General features: G+C 36.5%; 1 protein-coding gene and 1 long non-coding RNA gene across 4 annotated transcripts in view; one reads left to right on the forward strand and one right to left on the reverse strand.

Annotated features, from left to right (window-relative positions):
- The window catches only part of LOC111092929, a 31,014-nt gene extending 25,644 nt beyond the window's left edge, over positions 1–5,370 (forward strand). The window contains exon 3 of one of the 2 annotated variants that reach the window (XR_005380482.1): positions 4,593–5,370. This is a non-coding gene — a long non-coding RNA (uncharacterized LOC111092929). Of the gene's footprint in view, positions 1–3,768; positions 3,787–4,592 lie in introns of those variants that run through there. The other variant, XR_005380483.1, reaches the window with a different exon arrangement.
- The window catches only part of HPSE2 (heparanase 2 (inactive)), a 632,592-nt gene that overhangs the window by 513,394 nt on the left and 95,116 nt on the right, over positions 1–24,082 (reverse strand). The window lies entirely within an intron of this gene.

A 24,082-nucleotide genomic window follows, 5' to 3' on the forward strand; every position in this document is an offset into this window, starting at 1 on the left:
ACTTAAAAATAACTAAGATGGTAAATTTTGTATGTTTTTTACACAATAAAAAAACAACTTATTATTTAATAAAAATATAATATTGTATTGATGGGATTAAAATATACATAGATACAGAATACATAAAACAATATCGCAAAGGATGGGGGGTCTAAGTGGGATCACAGTTTTATTAAAACTAGTTATACAAGTTTTATTGAAATTAGTACTACATTAACTCTATGTAGAACTTAAGTTAAAGATCAATACTGCAATCTTTAGTACAACTAATTAAAAATAATACAAAAGTTATAGTTATAAGGTCATTAAAATAATTAAAACAAAACATAAAAATGTGATTAACCTAAAAGAAGACAGGAGAGAAGAAAAAAATAGGAAGAGGGAAAAAGGCAGGACAAATAGAAAGCAAATAGCAAAATGATAGACTTAGAATTCCACTTCCAACTATGTTGAAATAAGTGTTACTGTATCAGCCCTCCTGAAATAAACTATAAATCTGAAAAAAAAAAAACTGAGGCAACTTTTGCAGGCAGAGAACAACAGACAGCACATGACTGTAACTCTTGAGCGAAAGGAAGCTCTTGAAGTGAGCCCATGATCACCCAGTTCTCTAAATAGATATAATTTTCCAACTGTAATGCAGAGAGCTAGAGCCTGAGCTGCTCTAGGTGATCCAATTAGTATGAAGAGGCAGAAATCAGTTTGGGTTGGTTGAAGAAGCTGTAATCTATGATGCACGGTAACAGAGAAAAAGTGGCTGTGCAGAGAAGGCCCCATTGGGAAGGCCTGTATAAATCCCAACTGAGGATGAGGATGAGGCTCAGAATGAGACCATGAGAGTTTACCAGATAGCAGTTAAAATAGAGTTGAGAGGGAAATAGAGATATTAGAGAACAATTACTATGAGGGAGGGAAAAAAAGCACAGTTCCTGGCCCCTTCAGAGTGGAGAGATCCTGTTAATACTGTAATAACATTGTTGGCATTTGGTTGAGACAGCAGAAGGCCACACTATAGGAATAACAATGAAACTTTCATTTAAGACGTACTCTAGATTCACCCTAATAAAGTATGAAGCCAAGTTTTAATAAGATCCAGAAGGGAAATGGAGTTTGAAAGTTAAGTCCTGACAAGCTAGAGGAGTTTGAGAAACATCTTGAACTTTCCACAAATATGCAAAAACTAAATTAAATTACAAATAAAAAATAATGAGATTGCTAGAAAATCTCCTTGTATCTGGAAACTAAATCTTTTCTAAATAGCTCATAGTCAAGGAAAAAAATCACAGGAGAAATTAGAAAATACTTCAAACTAAAAAATAATAACTTACCAAAATTTGTGGAACACAAACCAAATAATGTTTAAAGGAGGAATTTAGTTTTAAATTCACACATTAGAGAAAATAGCAAGATTTAGTATCAATTATCTAAATTTCCACGTTAAGAATCTGGAGAAAGGGAGCATCTGGGTGGCTCAGTTGGTTAAGCCACTGCCTTCTGCTCAGGTCATGATCCCAGGGTCCTGGGATGGAGCCCCAATGAGAAGGGAGCCCTTCTCCTTCTCTCCCTGCCCTTTGCCCACTTGTGCATGCTCTCACTCTCTCAAATAAATTTTAAAACTCTTTTAAAAAGAAAAGAAGCCAGAGAAAGAAGAGCAAATTAAATCCAAAGTAAGTCATAAGAAAGGAATAATAAAGATCAGATTAGAAATCAGCAAATAAAAATGATAATAATAAAAAAAGAAATCAGCAAATAGAAAAAATTAACAAAGCCAACATTTTTTCTTTTAAAGGATTAATGAAATTAATAAACACCTAGCAATAATAATTAAGAAAAGAACACGAAAATCACAAATTAACAATATCAGGAATAAAAGAGAAGCATCACTACAGATCCCACAGACATTAAAAGGATAATAATGTAATATTACAAACAACTTCATGGCAATAAATTCAACAACTTGAATAAAATGGGCAATTCTTATTTTAAAAAGACATAATTTTATGAAGAAACACAAAATCTGTATAGCCCTATATGTATCAAAGAAACTATAATAAGAATTTTGCATGAATAAAACTCCATGCTCATCTGAGTTCCCTGGAAAGTTCTATCAACCTTTAAAGAAGACTTAATATCATGTTACATTAACAATTTCAGAAAACGAAAGAGAAAAGAATGTTTCCACTTTATTTTATAAGCCAGCTTAATCCTGATACTAAAATCTGACAAGGACATTACAAAAAAAGAAATTTACAGCCAAATAACCCAAACCTCAGCTGTATTAATTAAGAGGAAAAGACAGTGTTTTTAACAAATGCTGCTAGGATAAATGGATAAAAATATGGAAAAAAATGAATATTAATCTCCCCCTAACACAATTAATTAATGTGAAGTGGATCACAGACTTCAGTATAAAAGCAAAATTATAAAATATCTACAAGAAAAGATGAAAGAAAATTTTTGTGGGCTTGACAGTTGACAAGGATTTCTTAGATAGAACACCAAGAACATTAAACATAAAAGAAAATTTTGATAAATTGGACTTACCATAATTAAAACTTTCTGCTCTGTAGAGCAGAGTTTATAAAACTGAATAAGAGTTAGAAGTTCACTAACAGGAGAAAGCATAAATATAGATCGTCATACATTGGAAAACAATTCAGATTTTTTAAATTTTTATTTATTTATTATTTATTTTTCGAAATGGATCAGTTGTCTAATTAAGTTCTTTGCAAGAGATTTATAACACCAATTTGTGAGGATAAAGTCCATTTATGAGAGAAAACACAAAGCAGAGATAGCTCTGAAGCTGAGAAACAGCTTTGATTTGGCAGATTTTGTGAGTCCACAGTTTTCTGATCAGCCTTGCACTGTTCTATTATTTCTCCTTCACTGTGTCAAAAACCTCACCTTCCTGTGTCTGGGTTTATTCAGCTTCTTCTTCTTGAAGTAAGCATCAGTGAGATGTTTTGGGATTTTGCACTACTGATGTCAATTTTTATGGAGTTGGCAATAACAAATTTCTGGTGTGTTCTATGCAGAGGAATTTGAGGACCAGAGATCCAATCACAAGTAGCAAGCCACTGCTCAATTGCTTCAGGAAAACTACTCTCTTGCCTCTGTGGTGCCCAGTGAGGATGATCAAAATGATACCAGGAGAGATGCTAGTTCGTAGTTTTTTCACATGCTGACTAAAAGGTTTTTGCTGTGGCTCAATAGCTTTCAAGTCACATCTTCAGTAGGATAATATGTAGGCAATTTGTGAAGTTTAACCAATTCGATATCACCATTCCTGTCACGACCAACTGGTTTTGGTATAAATATATACCTTCTTCTTTCTCTTTTCAACTCTGGATTTAGCTGCTGAATACTTCCTCATGTACGTTACCTTTTTGGAATACATAGCTGATTGGGAATGTGTGCCAATTCCTCTGACTAGGTCAGAGTTTTGGCTTCAGTGGGGCTTCCCCTTCTTTGGTATTTCAGCCTTGAGATTACCATTCTTTTTTTTTAAAGATTTTATTTATTTATTCATGATAGTCACACAGAGAGAGACAGAGAGGCAGAGACACAGGTAGAGGGAGAAGCAGGCTCCATGCAGGGAGCCTGACGTGGGATTCGATCCCGGGTCTCCAGGATCGCGCCCCGGGCCAAAGGCAGGCGCCAAACCGCTGCGCCACCCAGGGATCCCGAGATTACCATTCTTAATCTGGTCTCCAGCATCAGCTTTCTTGGCTTTAAGTTTCTTCTCCTTACCATCTGCATTCTCAGCTCTTTCATCTGCCATTTTGCAAGATGGGAAAGAGTCAAAAAAAAAATCTAAATGAACTACTGATACACACAACAAAGGTGAGTATTTTGGGGGTTCCTGGGTAGCTAAGTCAGCCTTCAGCTCAGGTTGTGATGTCAGGGTCATGCTATTGGGCCTCATGTTGGGTTCTGCACTCAGCGTGGAGTCTGCTCGGAATTCTCTCTCCCTCTACCCCTCTCCCTGCTCATGTGTTATAAATTAATTAATTAATTAATTAATTAAATCTTAAGAAAAAATAAAACAAAGATGATTATTGAAAACATTATGCTAAGCTTAAAAATCTAGACATAAAACAGTATATAAGAAGTTCAAGAACTTCTGGTGACAGAAATCAGAATAGCAGTTACCTTGTAAAATGTGGATGGACTAGAAAGGGACAGCAGACTTTATGGATGATAGAAATGTTCTAAATCCTGTTTAAGGTGATAGTTACATAGGTGCGTACTTTTATCAAAAGCAATCAAATTATACACTTCAGATCTTTGCATTTTATGATATATAAATTTTACTCAATTGTTCAAGTGACAATATAAAAAATTTAATTCCTGCTGATTTATATAATTTTCCATCCAGATTTCAAAATGTCCCAAGTATCAAGTAAAATAAAACTCAGTGACCCATATGCTTTATGTGAATCCAATTCTAATACAGCTAAAATTAAATATTCCAAAGTTTGCCCACTTAGTATTCTACAGATTAGGTGAGGCATATCCACTATGAAAAGATAGAAGAACAATCATGAAGTGTCATCTGTTATCTGCTTCTTCCCTTCACCTCCCCACAGTGTTGAACTTCTAAGGAAACCCCATCTGAATGTTCTAAAGACCAAAAGTTGTCCATAAGCTTTCAGGCCTTGTCACCATAAGCTAAGAATAACTCCAGACAAAACTTATCAAAACAAGAGTCAGGACCAACCCAAAAGCAATTGTTTCTTCGGTAGCCTCATCAAGGTCATTCAAGTCAATGAGACTGACCTTTCCCAACATTAACCCAGGATTCTAATCAAGATGACATGGAGATGAACTTATTTTGTCCAGCTGGCTACAAAAGCAAATGCATGAATTCTTTCTTGCTCACCCTCATGCTAGCCTTTCCCTCCCCTCTTCCTGTTTCTTTTCTTTTTCACACATGCACAAGCAGTCACGTCGTCATATGAGACAAGTGAACACTGAATCTTATGGGTAAAAAAACAGATGTTTTCCAATTATCCTTCACAAAACCATATTTTACATCGGGTTCTTCTATGGATTTATAGCCAATGAAGAGATGTTACTACATTAGCTCATGAAGGGGGATGATAAAAACTGGAAAGGAAGAGTCAGACAAGGCAAAAAGAAGCTATCCAGAAGGCTGCAATTGGAGAAGCATGACAAATGGGCAGCACAGTTTTAGAGGGTTCCGGCAGAAAGGCAGATTGCCTGACTGGGAGAGATTCTCCACAGCTGGAGTATCGCATACACCATCTGGAATTTTTTAAATCTGCTTTCCCCAGGTGATCTGATTCTCAGAGTGCCAGTAGAGATGAGAAAAGAAGTAATTGTACAGCTCAGAACAGCTCCAAATGCTCCCTAAATTAGTTAATAAAATCTTGTTTGAATCAGTTTCAGCTTCTCCTCCAAATTGAGCCCCTAGTTTTGTGTTGTTGTTCCCCCCCAACACACACACACACACACACACACACACACACACAAAACAACCTGAATGGTAGGAGTTTAACCCCAAAGGTTTTCTGTACAATGGAACAAAACATGATTCCTAGCATGATGGTCAAAAATGGTGCTCCAACTGTCGGATCTGGTCCAAATTTCCCAACACAGTCCAACAAAGCTTCATTTTCAGTCTCACTCCTTTTGACTGGTCTTAGCACTACTTTTAGCTGTTGCCAAATGGAGAGCCTACATACTGAGGTCCCCAGTTTTCTTTCCCAGATGGTCCAAACTTCAGATTGAAAACAATAAGGGAAAATATAATTTTAAAAATTAAGAGTAATCACAAATCAAACTCTCATAAAAATGAAAGCCTTTGGTTTTCTTTTTTCACAATATATATGTGCTTGTGAATAGGAGGTGGGGTGCAGTGGGGAGTAGTATACAAGAAAAGGAGAGAGAGAGCCTATTAGGGAACAGGAGGGCAAGGGAAAGAATAAAAAGCAGCAGGAAAGCAATTCTGCCTCTATCTTCTATCCTCATTTCTGCCCTTAATTGATTTTTTTTTTTTTGGTCTCCTATCTTGTTTTATACCAGAAGTATAAATCAAACCTTTTCTATAAAGGGCCAGATAGCAACTTAGCAACTATTTTAGGACTTGTGGACCATGCAGGTTATGTCACAAGTACTCAACTCAACCATTGTAGCATAAAAACAACTATAGACAGTATGTAAATGAATGAGCATGGCTTTGTTCAATTTATGGATAATGAAATTTGGATTTCAAATACTTCTAACATGTCATGAAATAATATTACTGACTTTTTAAAACCTCTTAAAAATGTAAAAACCATTCTTTGCTCTCAAATCATACAAAAAAAAAAACAGTCAGCAGGCTGGACTTGGCCCTTGGACTACAGGTTGTTGATCCCTATTTAATGCCAATAAATACCATTACTCAAGGTTCAATTCCAGAACTACACAATGGCTTCAGCAAGAGTCTTACATGAGTAGAGTTGTTCAAAATTGAAGCATTCTATCATATCATGAGGAACTGTGGTAAACTTTTCTTCTCAGGATCACAGATGCCTAAATGTGTAAATAAATGTGTATCTAAAATGAATTCCTTCTCCACTTTTAAACTTAACAAAACTTTTCTACTTTACCTATTCTTTTTGTGGAATCTTCTTCAGTCTTGTTTGCAATCAAGATAGGGTAGTGTCTTGATGATCATAAACATTTTCAAGTATCTACTAGTACTTTACTTTGGTGATGGTAAAGATTAATATAGGGGTGCCTGAGTGGCTCAGTAGGTTAAGTATTTGCCTTTGGCTCAGGTTATGATCTCAAGGTCCTAGGATCGAGCTTGGGCTCCGTGTTCAGCAGGGAGTCTGCTTCTCCCACTCTCTCTTCCCCTCGCCCCTGCTTATGATCTCTCTCTCACACACACAAATAAATAAATAAAATATTTTTTAAAAAGATTAATATAGATAGCAGTACATTTCTTTTCTCTTTCTTTCCTCTTTTTTTTTTAAATGAAAGCACTAAAATGGTCACTCACACAGATTAGCATCCTATGTTGGCAGACTATTTGCTGGGAACAAACTCCTATATCACTTTGAAAGGGGAAAAAGAGCTGGATATGAAAAGATAAGCAAGAAGAGCAGTTTATAACTTGTAAGTTTGGGCACAGTACTTTTCAGAAGACTTTTCACTAAAAGGATCATTCCTAGCCAAAAGTATAAGCCAGGAGCTGGTGCTACAGATATGGTACTGGCCTCAAAAAACTTAGAGTCTAGTTGTGGGAACATCGGGAGGCACAAAGAGTATATGTTGAACCACAAACACTTCACATATTTCAATATATATTAAAATGTACAGCAATTTGGAATCCCACACAGTTACTCTAAAAATGAAAGCTTAAAGAAATTGTATGAGAAAAATTACAACTCAAAAATATATTGACAAAATACTTTTGCCTAACAAAAACAAAATTAGAAAAATGCCCCAAAAGGCAATAATAAAGTGTAAATCCCCAACCTATCCCCAAGCTGAAAAAACCTATGCATAAAAAGGATCCAAGAGAAAAAGAAGACAATTACAAACATGGTAAAATATAAGAAGTAAAGCACAAAAGATATAATAAAATGATAATATGGATATAGATGAATGTCCTTGTGGCATATATTTGGAGTTATGTTTTTCAGGTTTAAAGTCAATGGTGAATTTAAAAGTTTGAGCTAGTAGTGTTTAAAACTCTGGAGAAAATGTAAACATGTGGGGAATGCAAACTGGTGCAGCCACTGTGGAAAACAGTATGGAGATTTTTCAATAAGGTAGAAATAGATTTTATATATATATATTATATATATGTGTGTACCTATATACACATATATATGTGTTTATACACACACACACACAATGAGATATTACTCAGCCATCAAAAAGAATGAAATTTTGCCATTTACAATGATGTGGACAGAGCTAAAGAGTATTATACTAAGTGAAATAATCAGTCAGACAAAGATAAATATCATACAATTTCATTCCTATGTGTAATTTAAGAAACAAAACGACAGAGCAAAGGGGGTGGGGAGAGAGACAAACCAAGAAATAGACTCTTAACTATAGAGAACAAACTGATGGTTATCAGATGCGAGGTGGGTGGGTGGGAGGAGTAACAGGTGAAGTAGGTGATGAGGATTAAGGAGTACACTTATCATGAAAAAAATAATAATAAAATAAAATGAATGGCTATGCAAACCATATTGAAATACACACAGAGAAGTCTAAAACAAACAATAAAGACGTTTCTGAAAGTGGGAAACAAAAGAAAATGCAAACATGGGCAACAAGAAAGAACTAAAAGGTTCTAAGCATCTGGTGATAGGTATAGATGACAAATAATCCAGGAACTCAGAGAAGGTTCTGAGGAGACTGGGGAGTGATTTACAGAACACAGTTACACAGAGCACAACAGGAAAGAAATGCAGATGTTGAGGAAGGGGCAATGATGGGAGGGGGGGCAATGATGGAAGGGAACTGGGCAGGAAGGAAAGCTGCCTGCCAGTGGCAAAAAGAGTCAATTCATTGGAAAATTAGGCCAAAAAAAAAAAAAAAAGACAAAATAATGTCAGACAAGACAGCCAGTGAAAACCAAACTCCAAGACAGTCTAACATCTCTATATCAACCACCTGTGGCAATAATCCATGAACATTTGAATCAGAAGGTTATTTTGGGATTATCTAATCCTATGCATTAATTTTATAGTTAAGTGTTCAACCCAAAGAGGTGAACTATCTATACAAAATCACATAATGAGTTGGTGGCCAGTCAAAGGCTTTAATCATAGTACCCTATCTCCAGTGGTCCAGTATGGCCTAGTATGCTGTCCATTGCACCACTCTGCCTCCACACCAAGTCCTCAAGTGAGGTGTCCATTCCTGTTACTTCCTCACATATTTCTGAAAGTTGACTTTCAGTATCTGAACTTATAATTGTAGGTCTGTAAGTTCAATGCTTAGGAGAATAAATGTAGCTGGGTTTTATTGTTGCTTGTTTTTTTTTTTTTCCTTTTTAACCATTATAGCATTGCCATTACTAATTGTGTGGCCTTGAGCAAGTTACTCTATCCCTCTAAAATTCATGTTTTACATCTATAAAATAAAGATAATAATAGTGCCTCCCACAAAGGACTATGGTAAAGATTAAGTGACATTTTACATATAAAGCACGCAGTACATGTCCTGGAATATAATAAACAGTAAGTGTTGGCTATTGTTAAAGAAAACATTCACCCTCTCCCATACTTCTGCCCATGAGGAGCAGCACAGCATAGTGGTTAGGACAAACAATAAAGAGCACAGATTCTGGATGACCCTGCTCTACCACTTCCTAGCTGTGTGGGCATGGGCAAATTATTTAAATTCTTTGTGTCTCCCATTTCCCATACATAAATTGGGTCATTTTAAGAATAAAATGAGATATTATATGTAAACAATATCTTAAAAAATAGAAATGCTTTAAAATAAAAGCATGTATGGGGCACCTTGGTGGCCCTTGGTTAAGCATCTGCCTTTGGCTCAGGTCATTCTCTCCAGGTCCTGGGGTCCTGGAATCCAGTCTTGTGTCGGGCTCCCTGCTCAGTGGGAAGTCAGTTTCTCCCCCTCTATCTGCCTCTCCCCCTGCTCGTGCTCTTTCTTTCTCTCTCTCTCTCACCTCTCAAATAAATAAATAAAAATGTTTTTTTTAAAAAGGAGTATTTGTCAATAAAAAGATTTAACTTATAGAAACTTCCATTTCCTGAGAAGTATGAAAGAAAAATTTGGCTTTTTCCCATGGTTGGGTATGAAATAGTGATTGTATATGCTTATCATAATGGGGAGGGGAGAACGGGCAGAAACTTCTCCAAGACCTCTTTCAATTTGCCACCAAAATCCCTATCATAAATCTTTTGTGCATAATTAAACTACCTATAACTAGTTCTTTCCAGTCAGAAAGAAGAATGAAATGTACCACTCTTCCAACCTACTTCCTCAAAGATATTTGGTATCTAGTAGCTGAATTTTCTCATTAAGCATTTGGAGGGCATTTCTAAATAAAGTATTTTTTGTTGTTGCATTTTCGTCAGCTCTCCATTTCTCTGTTATCCACAGATATAAAGGCCTAGGATCCCAATATCATCACCAGGGCCTTCAACCAGGGCCAAAATCCTAAATCTGGAACTGGGGGATCCACTGAGATTGTAGCCAATAATCTGTCCATAGGCATAGCCAATGGTCAGAGCCAGAAGTCATGAAGGAAGCAAAATTAATAACCAAAACCTAAGCCAAGAATCATAAAACAAAGTTGGCAAGAAAAGGCAGGGAAGGGAAATGGGTGTCAAAGTTAAGCCAGAGGAGTTACAAACACCTCATATTACAAGAACCACCTAGAGGCCATTGCAAACTGTAACTGCTGCTTTAGGCACAGTCTCCTTGAAGACTACTGACCAATGGCTGAGCCATAAGGAGCAGTCAGTTTGGAAAAAAACATTCTTTGTTCTGTGGCTCCTTTGCCAATTCTAGTTTCTCTTATTTTGGTGTGCTATTTCTAGCAATGTAGGCTTCCATGTGAATCCCTTCCTTCTTGGGCCAGTAATTTAGACTCTATGAATCTCAATTAGCTCATCTGTACAATGATAATAATAATTCTTACCTTTATCGATTTGGTTTAAAGATCGTATGAGAATATATATGAAAATCTTAAAGATTTGACATATCACAAATGAATTTTTTGGTAAGACACACTATAAACAAAGTTAAAAGATAAATTTTAAACTGAGAGAAAATACTTCTAACAAATATTTAAAATATCACTATCCCTAATAATTCAAAAACTTCTACAAATGACACGAGGAAAAAGATGGCAAGGCATACAGAGACAATTCACAGAAAAAATACAAGAAGCTCAACCACACCAGAGATCAGGAAACTGCAAACTAAACAGGGAGGTACCACCTTTCAGCTTGGCAAGAATTAAAGAGATTGATAATATGAATGCTGGCAAGGATTTGGGAAATAAGATACTCATATATACAGTTGGAGGAAATAGAAACCTTTTCGGTAGGCAATTTGTAACATTTAAAATGTGACTAACCTTTACTCCACCTCTGACCTAGTTGCCTTCTAAAGTAATTACATCAAACTGAAATTTCCTTCTTTTTATATCTTCCCCTTTCCTCAGTTTATTAAATCATTTTAAATCTGAACATATTTCTCTCACTTACAACAAGATCACCAGCTTAATTTTGTGAGATATAAGCAAATTAAACACATATGCTCTCCATTTCATCATGCAAGGTAACATAAAAATATGACAAGTTCATCAAAAAACAAGAATTCCAATAAACCATGCTAAGCTCAGAGGCAAATGGAGACTTAATGTACCCCTTGCCCCCTTCTGTACTCAGTTCTTCTTCAGTACTGCCTCCCAAGTTATACCAAGCACCCTTCCAATAAATCCTGCTTTCAGAAAGGAATCTGAAAAGCAAATTTATCAGTAAAAAAATATACAAAGAAATAAAGCTATAACTGTTAAATTTCAGAAATTGGTTTTTTACATAAGTACCCAATATTTTCAGGTACTGTGTACAATGCGAACCAAATTGAGGGACCCTATCCTCAGAAAACATGGAGAATAGATAAACAAACAAGTAGTTATACTACACTGTGGTTGGTTATGATTGAGTTAAGACACAATGTTAAAGACGGGAGGTCTAACCAAGTGCAAAGGGTCAGAGAATTCTAAAAGAAATATCTAAGCCAAAGACTTAAGAGTGAGTGAGCACCAACTGGACAAAGGTTTCTGAAGAATGCCTTCCTGACACCTCTGAAATCATATCACTTCATTCATCCAAAATACATGTCTGACTCTGAAGAGTAGTGAAGTGGGAACAAAATTCAAACTTTCTAACTTCTAGTTCCTTTCATCATTTGGAACACTATATCCCTGGCATCCTTACCTCTCTTCAGCTTCAAGTGGCCATGGAAAATAGTCAAACTAGTAAAATAAGTCACAGAAAATCACAAATCAGAACATAAAGTGAATAGATACAGGCAGACAGCTGGGGAAATGGTTTTGTAAGATTTTCTCTGAAGAACAAATGTTTGGGACAAAACAAAATTCCCAGCAACAGTGTATATGCTCCTAAAGATTGTAGCTTTGGCAGGGCAGTAAATATTCAACCCCAATGTCCAAACAGAACAAATATCTGTATAGTCTCTGCCAAATCAAGATTAAAAACTTCTGAAATAAAAAATAGCCAGCAATAAATTTATCCATTTTCAGCTAAGCAATATTTAGAGGGGAATTTACAACTTTAAATGCCTCTGCTAGAAAAAAATATCAAATCAATAACCCAAGCTTCCACCTTAAGGATGTAGAAAATGAAGAGTAAATTTAACCCACAGTAAATAAAGAGAGGAAAGGAAATAATAAATATTAGACTGTAAATCAATTGAGTAGAAGTTAAAAAGGCAAAAGTAAAAAATAAAACCAAAAAATGCTTCTCAGAAAAGGAAAAACAAAAACAAAAAATATTCAAATTTTAGCAAGATCCACTATGAAAAAAAATGAGAAGATAGATTACCAAAATCAGTAATGTATAAGGACACATAACCACAAAATCTGTAGAAATTAAAAGATTCTAAGGGAGTGTTACGAACAATTTTATGTCAATAAATTAGACAACTTAGATGAAATGAACAAACTCCTAGAAAGAAGCAAATAAACAAAATGGATTCAGGAAGAAATAGAAAATTTGGATAAATCTATAATGAGTAAAGACACTAAATTAAAAATTTTAAATATTTATTCAAAGAAAACACCAGATCCAGATGGCTTTACTGATAAAATCATTTAAAGCATCTAGGAAGAAATAGTATCAATCCTTCATAGACTCCTCCAGAAGATGGAGAAGGGAATACTTCCCAACTCATAATATAAGGTCGATGTTCCCCTGAGAGTGCTTTCTAAACCTGGTCTGAACAAAACCCAGGATCACAGAACTCAGTTAATGCTGGTATCTTTGGGTTCCAGATGGATTCTTAAGGAACAACTAGGAAGCTGGAAATATTATCCAAGTACATGTTAAGAAAGCTCTAGAACCAACCTGGATCTCAAAAGTCCTTTAAAAATTTAAAACTATCTCATGAAGAAATTGAGAATAGCTACCTTTAAAAGCTATAAAGGAACTACACATACACACCATTTCTGCCCAAAGAAGCTAATAACTGAAATATTTTGGCTTGCAGGGCAATATTAGGATCAAGCCATGAGAGCTAGGCTTCTCAGTTCTAAATCACTTTATAGTTTCTAGAAAACCTTACTGGTTTAACCTTACTGATTTAGGTGATCTCTCATATTTGAAGTTATTACATCTATGAAAAACAAGTGATTTTCCAGGTTTGGGATTTGGGGTTTTTTTTGTTTGTTTGGTTGGTTGGTTGGTTTTGGTTTTTATTTATTTATTCATGAGAGACATAGAGAGAAGCAGAGTCATAGGCAGAGGGAGAAGGAGGCTCCCTGTGAAGAGCCCGATGTGGGACTCGATCCCAGGACCCCAGGATCGTGACCTGAGTCAAAGGCAGATACTCAACCACTGAGCCACCCATGTGCCCAATGATTTTCCAGTTTAAAAAAAAAAAAACCCTTATATTTAAGAGTATGTTGCAAAAAAACAAAAACAAAACAAAACAAAAAAACTTTCTTTCCCTCTCTTCTTCCTTCTTCTATACTTAATTATGTGCATACCCTAGTTATATCTATATAGTACAAATATTCAACTTCACAGTTCTGAGTGACAATGAAAAGTGGTAAGCTATATCAGTATGAAATGGCACTAATATGATAGCCATATAGAGCATTACTTAGTACACAGTGCTATCATGTATCATCTCATCTAAAGTTTACATTGTCCATGTTTTGTTCTCTAAAGAGGGTTATGTAGACACTGCAACTACTATAATTGAATCTTACTTGATACACTGAAAAAAGAAAACTATGCTCACTTGGACAAATCAGATTGGGATATTTGGTCCATAATAAAACTAGGGTAAAGGTAAAGAAATAAGAGTCTACATGTCTATGTATTGAGATTTGAAGGAAAGTACAGAGCAAGGTTTTTCAGGACTGTTGTACAGAGCAATTTAGAAAACGATGTCCAGGAACACCTGGGTGGCTCACTGGTTGAGTGTCTGCCTTCAGTTCATGTCATGATTCTGGGGTCCTGGGATGAAGTCCCATATCAGGCTCCCCGTAAGGAGCCTACTTCTCCCTCTGCCTATGTTTCTGCTTCTCTCTGTTTGTCTCTCATGAATAAATAAATAAAATCTTTATTAAAAAAGATATTTAATTTTTTTAAGTTTTTCTGTGCATTAATAATGTAATAACACCAAAAGTATGACCCATAAAAGAAAAATGATGTTGAATTTCATCAAAATTAGGATTTCTACTCCTTGAAAAACACTGTTCAGAGAATGAAAAGACAAGCCCCAGAGCAGGAGAAAATATATGTAAATCACATATCTGATAAAGGACTTTTATCTAGAATATATGAAGAACTCTCAGAGCTCAAATACAAATGAACAATGCAATTTTTTTAATGACCAAATTTTGGAAAATTTGGATCCAAATTTTTGATCTAAAGATTATATTCTGAAGGCAAATATTCACAGGACATAATGCTAACATCATTTTTCATTAGGGAAATGGATATTAAAACCACAATTAGATACCATTACCGTGGACATTGCTGCTATAAACATTGGGATGCAGGTGTCCTGCCATTTCACTGCATCTGTATCTTTGGAGTAAATCCCCACCAGTGTAATTGCTGGGTTGTAGGGCAGGTCTATTTTTAACTCTTTGAGGAACCTCCACACAGTTTTCCAGAGTGGCTGCACCAGTTCACATTCCCACCAACAGTGTAAGAGGGTTTCCCTTTCTCCACATCCTCTCCAACATTTGTTGTTTCCTGCCTTGTTAATTTTCACCATTCTCACTGGTGTGAGGCGGTATCTCATTGTGGTTTTGATTTGTATTTCCCTGATGGCCAGTGATGAGGAGCATTTTCTCATGTGCTTGTTGGCCATGTCTATGTCTTCCTCTGTGAAACTTCTGTTCATGTCTTTTGCCCATTTCATGATTGGATTGTTTGTTTCTTTGCTGTTGAGTTTCATAAGTTCTTTATAGGTCATGGATACTAGCCCTTTATCTGATATGTCATTTGAAAATATCTTCTCCCATTCTGTAGTTTGTCTTTTAGTTTTGTTGACTGTTTCTTTTGCTGTGCAGAAGCTTTTTATCTTAATGAAGTCCCAATAATTCATTTTTGCTTTTGTTTCCCTTGCCTTCAAAGATGTATCTTGCAAGAAGTTGCTGTGACCAAGTTCAAAAAGGTGTTGCCTGTGTTGTCCTCTAGGATTTTGATGGATTCTCATCTCACATTTAGATATTTCATCCAATGTTTATAGCAGCAATGTCCACAATAGCCAAACTGTGGAAGGAGCCTCAGTGTCCATCGAAAGATGAATGGATAAAGAAGATGTGGTCTATGTATACAATGGAATATTACTCAGCCATTAGAAACGACAGATACCCACCATTTGCTTCAATGTGAAGGGAACTGGAGGGTATTATGCTGAGTGAAGTAAGTCAATTGGAGGACAAACATTATATGGTCTCATTCATTTGGGGAATATAAAAAACAGTGAAAGGGAATAAAGGGGAAAGGAGAGAAAATGAGTGGGAAATATTAGAGAGGGTGACAGAACATGAGAGACACCTAACTCTGGGAAACGAACAAGGGATGGTGGAAAGGGAGGTAGGTGGGGGGTTGGGGTGACTGGTGACGGGCGTTGAGGGGGGCACTTGACGGGATGAGCAGTGGGTGTTATGCTATATGTTGGCAAATTGAACTCCAATAAAAAAAATACACACACACACACACAAGAGATACCATTGTCTCTCTTTTTTTTAAGATTTTATTTATTTATTCATGAGAGAGACAGAGACATAGGCAAAAAGAGAAGCAGGCTCCCTCTGAGGAGAGCCTGATGCAGGACTTGATCCCAAGGCCCTGGAATCACGACCTGAGCCAAAGACAGACACTCAAATCACGACCTGAGCCAAGGCACACACTCAACCTCTGAGCCACCCAGGCACTCGATATCATTACCTTTCAATTAGAATGGCTATAATTACAAAGACTGATCATACCAAGGATGTGAAAACCTCCATACAATACTAGTGGAAAGTAAAGTGGTTACAACCACTATAAAAAAAATGGTTTGGTAGTTTCTTAAAAAGTTAAACTCACTTGCCAAAGAAATGCATATATCCAAAGGTTTGCACAAGAATATAAATAGTGGTTACATTGATGATAGTTAAAAACTGAAAGAAAAAAAAACAAAAGACATCCATCAGCAGGTAAATGCATAGCCAAATTGTGGTATATTGATACAATTATTCAGAAATAAAAAAGAATGAATTATTGATATGTGCAACAACATGGATGAATCTCAAAACAATTATGCTAAGTGAAAGATGTCAACAAAAAACAGTACACACTGTCTGATTCCATTTATATAAAAAAATTAAGTGCAATCTAATGCAGAATAACAGAAAACAGGTCAGTGGTAGCCTAGGGATAGGGGAGCCAGAGTGAGCAGAAAAAAAGGTATGAATAAAGCAGTTTGAGGAAACTTTTGTGGTATAGAGATGTCGTTATTTTGATCATGATGATTTCATGGGTGTATATAAATGCTGAAATTGATTATATTTTATGCTTCAATATGTGCAGTTTATTGTATGTCAATTAAATGAAATAAATTTTTGTTTTATAAATTTCTCCTATATTTTAAAGACTATATATCTTAATTATGTTTAGTTACATTTTTCTGCTAAATTCTGTTTCTGTGAATAAGATACTAAGCAAAGACTGGTCATGTGGAACCCAAGTTATATTTGAGTGTCAATTGTCATTCTCATTTCAACTGAACACCAAAGTGGATAAACAACTTGACCAAGCCCATAGAGACTGTACATGATAGAATCTAGATTCAAACCCAGATCTGTCTGGCTCCAAAGCCCATGTTCTTCACACTGTTATAATCCATGGGAAAAGTGGAATACAAAATGGTCTGGACATGATATTGTAATTATCTTTTTAAAAAAGGGAAAGAAAAAAGGGAAAGAAAGATAATTTCTTAGTGTAAAATAACTTCATTTGGGTTTTAAGTCATTAGCCTACTGTTCCTTGGAGGATACTGCTTTAATATACATTAGCTTAAACTATCTTGGCAAAAAAAAATTAATACTTATAAAATGCCTTTGTCACTTCTTACCTTTTTAGTAAACAATACAAATCAAGTCTGTGGCATTTGGGAAATAATGGCTTTGCGGACAAATACCACGATACAGTGCCTTTGTTAAGCCATAGATTCTTTCAGGGTCAGGGTATCTTTGACATTGACTATGAAGAGCCTGGAACCAAGTACTCTGAGATATATGAGAAAATAATGTTTAGAGCTCATCACATTGTTTTACTTGGCATTATCTTGACACTGCTCAATCATTCTGTAAATCTGAGTGATGCCAAGTCTACGTGTTTCTGATTTAGTTCCACTTAGTAAATCAAAGTGTTGTTTTATGAGTGATGTTTGAGATTTAAGGCAATACTCCACTGGTATCCTTTGAAATAAGGAGACTGAGTCAGAAACCATCATTCAAGTGGCAGATGGATTAAAGATGCTTTATACAAACCAGCTCTATCAGTTTCCACTGAAGTCTATGCTCTTGCCAAATGCATTCTCTTCGAATATACAATGAGATTTTTTTCTTCACATTTATAGGCCAAAATTCCTCTTGCAGCCACATCTTGCTTCAGTTTATTTGGAGTAAGTTTTTATCTCTTTTATTTTAATGCTGATTATGGAATATTTGAAGCCCTGTTGCTTGAATTCTAGAAGAGTCAAGAAATGTAGCAGAATTGATAAGGAAATGAAGCACAGAGAAGATAAGACCAGGGCTAGTAGATGTGCTCACTTTCAAAAGCAAATAGATGAGAAATAAATATAAAGAAATGGGAATGTGTATAATCACAGACCTTTCTTGAAATGAAGATGGGGCTGAGATGGAGTGAATGGAGATAATATAGGTATCTGGAATTTTTAAACATTGCCATAAATTCACATAGCTAAAAAGAAAGATGTGCTAATCCCACTTTCTCTCTTCCTTGCTCTTCGTTTCTCACCTACTTTCATATTTCTCCAATTCTCTAAATTTTTTCTCCTATTCAACAATGAGAAAAAGTGTAGTGCAATGAGAGTAAAAAAAGAAGGAAGAGGAGGAGGAAAGGAAAAAGAGAAAGGGAGATGAGAGAGAAAGTACTAGATGGGAATAAATAAGAATGGAGAGGAGAGAAAAAAGAGTATGAAAACACCTCAGCACTTTTATCACTAAAGCAGTTTGTTTTGCTGGAGGGGAGATGGGTGAGGAGATGGGGTAATTGGGTGATGGGCAATAAGGAGGGCACTTGATGTAATGAGTACGAGGTATTATATGCAACTGATGAATCAGTTCTATCACTGAAACTAATAATATACTATATGTTAACTAAATTGAATTTAAATGAAAAATAAAATAAAGCAGTTTTAAAACATGGTCTCAAATTCTTTGACACTCTTCCCATCAATAAGTGGACTCTATGCCCCCTCCCCTTAAGTCAGAATACTCTTCTGACTGCTTCTACAAATACAGTATGGCAGATGTAACACTATGCGATATCCAAGATTAGGTCTTTAAAGGCCAGTTTCTACCTGGTTCTTTTAGAATGTTTGTTCTCTGAAAGGTCCCTGTAAGGACTCCACAGCTTGATACCACAATGGCAGAAACCAAATTCATATCAAGAGGCCACATGTAGGTGCTCTAGTCAATAGGCCTACTTGAGTTCAACTTTTGAGTCCTCCTATCCCAGACATCAGAAATGTGAGTGAAGAAGCCAAGACTGGCTTCACAGGCATGCAACCTATACTATCACCCAGGGTCCCACACTCAGAAAGGCATTAGCCTTGGTCTAATCTCTGTTGCTGCCATCTTAAAATTCTTAATAATTTTATCTTTGAGCTTGTATTTTATAAGTGAAGTCCAATGGAACATGAGTGTGAGCAGAGGAGATACACATAATATGCATATCTGCCATGGTTCCTTGCTGTCCCATTAGGATATAGCTTTTGTGATGCTCACTACAGTCTCTACAACATACTTACCTTATACTCAAAGTCCTGTGCTCATAAGAGCTCTGTACTTAGTTTAAATGTCACCATCTTAAATTCTCAATGATTGTATCTTTGAACTTATATTGTATAAGTCCATGGGACAATGCAGCATACACACATAAGTAGAGGCAACAGGTACAAAAGGCATATCCCCACCCCACCCCATCCTGCCGCCACTTTCACACATATAGCCTTCATGATGCTCTAGAAGCACAGAATTCTGACAGATCCACAATATGTGTAAGTTCAGGGAGACTCAAACTGGGTCCAGGATAAGTGTGTTTACATCTACAATTGAATAAGCAGAGGCACTCACAGCCTGGAGAAGCCACACTTTTCATTCAAACTAGAACTTGCTTTGAATGCAGGAGAAAGGCTGTGGTATCCTAATAAACTAGAACAACCAGGAAGCCTATCGTATTCTCTTATTCATGTTCTTTCCCCATACTAACCAACTACTTACAATGTAAATGATGACATGAAAAGTTAAGGGAAAGACAGAACAACCCATAGTTCTTTGTTCTTTTGAGTCTTCCTTATTGATTAGTTAGCCAAAAGTACAGAATGTTGGTAGAATGTGTGCATTATCAAAGAGTGAAGTAAAATCTGTTGAGATGGACTTCACAGCATTTCCACCGTTATGGTAAGATCAAAATGCATATGCATGTGTGAGCTACAAAATACAAACCATGTAATTTCTGTGATTCTGTATACAAGTTCCTGTATACAATCTTTTTTTAAAAAAGATTTTATTGGGATCCCTGGGTGGCGCAGCGGTTTGGTGCCTGCCTTTGGCCCAGGGCGTGATCCCGGAGACCCGGGATCGAGTCCCACATCAGGCTCCCGGTGCATGGAGCCTGCTTCTCCCTCTGCCTGTGTCTCTGCCTCTCTCTCTCTCTGTGACTATCATAAATAAATTTAAAAAAAAAAATCTTAAAAAAGATTTTATTTATTTATTCATTAGATATACACAGAGAGAGGCAGAGACATAGGCGAGGGAGAAGCAGGCTCCTCGAGGGGAGCCCAATGTAGGACTCGATCCCGGGACTCCAGGACCACTCCCTGAGCCAAAGGCAGATGCTCAACCACTGAGCCACTCAGGCGTCCCCAAGTTAAATGCTCTTATATTTCCATTTAAAACTCACATTGCACAATATAAAAATGAATAATGGGCCACCTCCTCCCATGTACTGCTTTGATCCCTTTACAACACCATCTGTCATGTAACCTAGATCCAAAATGGAGAACTCACAAAGTCTCTAAGTCTCAAGTGCTTTATCTGTGAAATAGGAATAATGAGACTTCACAGGATAGTTTGAAGATTAAAAAAAGTAATGCTGTTAAAGGTCTTAGAACATACTATCTGGACATATTATTCAATAAGTAGCTACTAGAGTACTACTCTACTATGAAAAATCATGGTAGTGATGATAATGACACAATTTTTTTAAAGCTACTGATTCATTTTGGGACAGCTTTATTGCAGAACCCTTCCATACAGTGAACTAAAAGATGTCTCTTTTTAAATTATACCAGTCATATTTCATGAGACCCTAGACCCCTACAAGCCATAGTTAATCCTTCTTCCACAGTCTTTCAGATGGCTAGAGACAATGACAGGGCCTGTCATTTTGCAAACTAAAGAGTTGCTACACAGCCTGTTCAATGTCTTGGCTAAGGCTGAACACTCTGGCTAAGCTCCTGAATATTGCACAGTCAGCTGATATTGCTTCCTGAGAAATCCATGGAATTTCTACTCCATGTTATATTCTGTGTTACACCTAAGCAAGTAAGTTGCTATCACCCACCTTTTATAACCAGTCTCAACTACATTCTCAAGCCACATACGTTTAAACTGAAAAAGTTGGAGGAGGCATGGGTGGGGTAAGAAATTCTTGACAACATTCTTGAATGTTGGTTCCAGAAGGGTAGAGATTTTATAATCTTTGTTTATTAATAAATCTGTAGTACTGGACTCATACTAGATACACATTATTTGTTGAAGGAATGAAAAAATAAATTTACAGGGAACATAAACACCTGCCATTACTTCTACCCTATTTCAAAGGAACCTCAAAGTTCATATTTACCTAGGTCCTAAGCAAAGTACAAGCGAAATACAAAAATATCTGAATGTCAAAAACTACATTATGTCATTTGGCAGGAAAAAAAATCCTAATAATATGTGAGTACTATCTATAGAAACACATAAAAAGAAGAGAATAACAGATTCATCTTCCAGCACTGAACATGCCTTCAATTAAAAAATCTCTACTTTGGGGTTCTACAACTAAAACAAGAGTTAGAAAATTAAAAAGATGCTTGGAAAAATAAAGCTTCCGGAAATAGTAACTATATAGAAAATCTAAAGAAACCAAACACATTTCATCCAGAGAAACTGAGCCTTCAATAATTTAAAGGAATATTACATTAATAATGGTGAATGGCTATTTCGTTTCCATTGTAATGGAACAAAAGGAACAGCCTCAATTATAGCAGGAGATTCTTATATTGAAAATTAGAATTCACATCTCAAGGGATGTGAAACACTGACAAAAGCTGCCAAAAGAGATATGAATTCTTCAACTCTACAGACTGATACTCTTTTCAGAGTATTCATCTTTCTAAGATTATTTAAGTGGATTTCTGTCCAAAGGGAAGTGTGAAGTAGATAGCTTTAAGGTCACTATTCTAAATTTTTGAATCAGAAGCAACTGCGAAAAATAGGGCATTTCCAAGTACCTAAAGTAAATCACATCTTAGTCTAGAAAAAAATGTTAACCCTCCATTTCGTTTCTCAAAAGATCTTACATTCAAATAGTATTTCACAATTTACAGTGGGTTTTGGGGTTTTTAACCTCTTTATTTTTATTATGACTTAATATCCCAGATTGCCTGCCCAAGCTTGAAGGATAAAGGGGACAAGAAGAACGGATCAGAAGTCTTGGTTTTAAATAAACCTGTTGTGCCCAAGATCGCAAATCCGAGAAACCACCGAGGAGCCAACACCGATGCAAACACACGAGGGTTTATTTACAACCTCGAGCCTGGGTCCAAGTCCCTGGACCCAAGCTTGAGGACCCAGACTCGAGGTTGTAAATAAACCCTCGTGTGTTTGCATCGGTGTCGGCTCCTCGGTGGTTTCTCGGATTTGCAATCTTGGGCACAACAAACCTAGAACAGAAATTTACAAAAAGGCCTCATACGATGGACAACGTAGTTTCGCAGTAAAAGAAACAAAGGGAGAAGACTGCAAAGATAGATCCAGGTCACAGAGAACACTAACCAGCAGTAAAGGTCTTTTCTTTCTCAGTCCAGAAAACACTATTCCTGGGTGCCCTGTGGACAATCCATCGAGGAGTGAAAACTCCTCCACCCCTTCTCAACTATCTTGTCATTTATTTTTTCTTGGAAAGAGGTGTTTGTTCGTTAGAGGGACTTTTTCCCTCCAACAAATATGCTTTTGGTGTCAATAATGGAAAAGAAATGTCTTGAAGGAAAAAGAACAAATGGCAAAGACCTGAGAATTTTGCAAAAGACTGAAAATATCGGTGAGCTAGAAGGCATTGTTCTTTTTCAAGTCTGAACTAAAGGCCTACAAAACTATGAGAATGTGCAAAAAGCTTTTTTTTTTTTAAGTAACTGCTCAAGATTTTCTCCCGAGTCATTTCAGGCCTAGTTACCCCATTTTCAATCTGAAACGGAAGGTACAGCTATTGGAAAAAGTCTGCTGTTCACAGCCAGGTCAGAAAGCCCAAGATTTGTTTGGCTTGTGCCCTTTGCAGAGGAGATCATAAAACTCCATTCCTCCCCATCCTGAAATAAATGCTAGGCAGAATCATGTTCCCAGAATGTCAACTGAATGCCACAGAGAAACATTTGCTTTTCTTGGTAACCAGTGCATTTAAGGGCACTGAAGTCCATATTTTCAATTCCAGAGAACTAAGGGCAATGACAATTTTAGGCCTTTTTCTCCCTAAAGAAAATGCTTGAGGAAATAAAGATGTAAAATAGCCTTTTTTCTAGCAAATATATATTGGCCCCTTTCACTAAGAAACCACTTAGTGCACATGAGCTCCCAGGTAGGTCAAAAGTCCTCACAGAGGGATCCAAATGTTCTCAGGGCATGTGTTTCCCCTTATACTCAGAGAATTATTTTTAAAGTTAGATATTTCTGCAAACAAACCAACACTAAACTCCCTTGGGAACCATTTTGCTGGGCAGGGTGGCTCCACTGGTTAGAAATTGATTTGAAGGAGGCCAATGATTAGAATTGTATCCCCTCAGGGATAATATTCTAAAATGCAGAAACAAAAACAAAAATAGGAAAACCTGGTGACCAAAGATAGCACCTCTTATAAATGCATGCCTTCAGTTGCCAGCAAAATAGTGTGATTATATCTGAAGTTAACAGAGTAGAACCTGCAAAAAGAAGTCAATGAACCAACTGGCCCCTTAGTCAATGCTGCCCAACACACAGAGGGTACATAAAAAGTAACAAACTCAGTAGTGAAAAAGATCAGCTTTGTTTATTTTATAGTTCTCCCTCTTCTGGTCTATATCCTTCACACCACCAGCTCAAAGTACACCTTGACCACCAACTGCTCTTATTCTCATCCCCTGTACTACCCTTCATTTGGCCTGCAGAGCAAGCCAGATGCAAGAATCTCTGAATATATCCAGAGTAGATGCTTGTGTGCTCAGCACTGCCCAGCAGCAGCAAAGAAAATTCCAAGAGGGGATTCTCTTGCTAGGTTCAGTCATGACTGCCCAATAATGAATTATGAAAGAGGAAGGGAGGGACTCCTGG

The sequence above is a fragment of the Canis lupus genome, chromosome 28 (genome assembly GCF_011100685.1).
Source record: "Canis lupus familiaris isolate Mischka breed German Shepherd chromosome 28, alternate assembly UU_Cfam_GSD_1.0, whole genome shotgun sequence".
Lineage (NCBI taxonomy): Eukaryota > Metazoa > Chordata > Mammalia > Carnivora > Canidae > Canis > Canis lupus.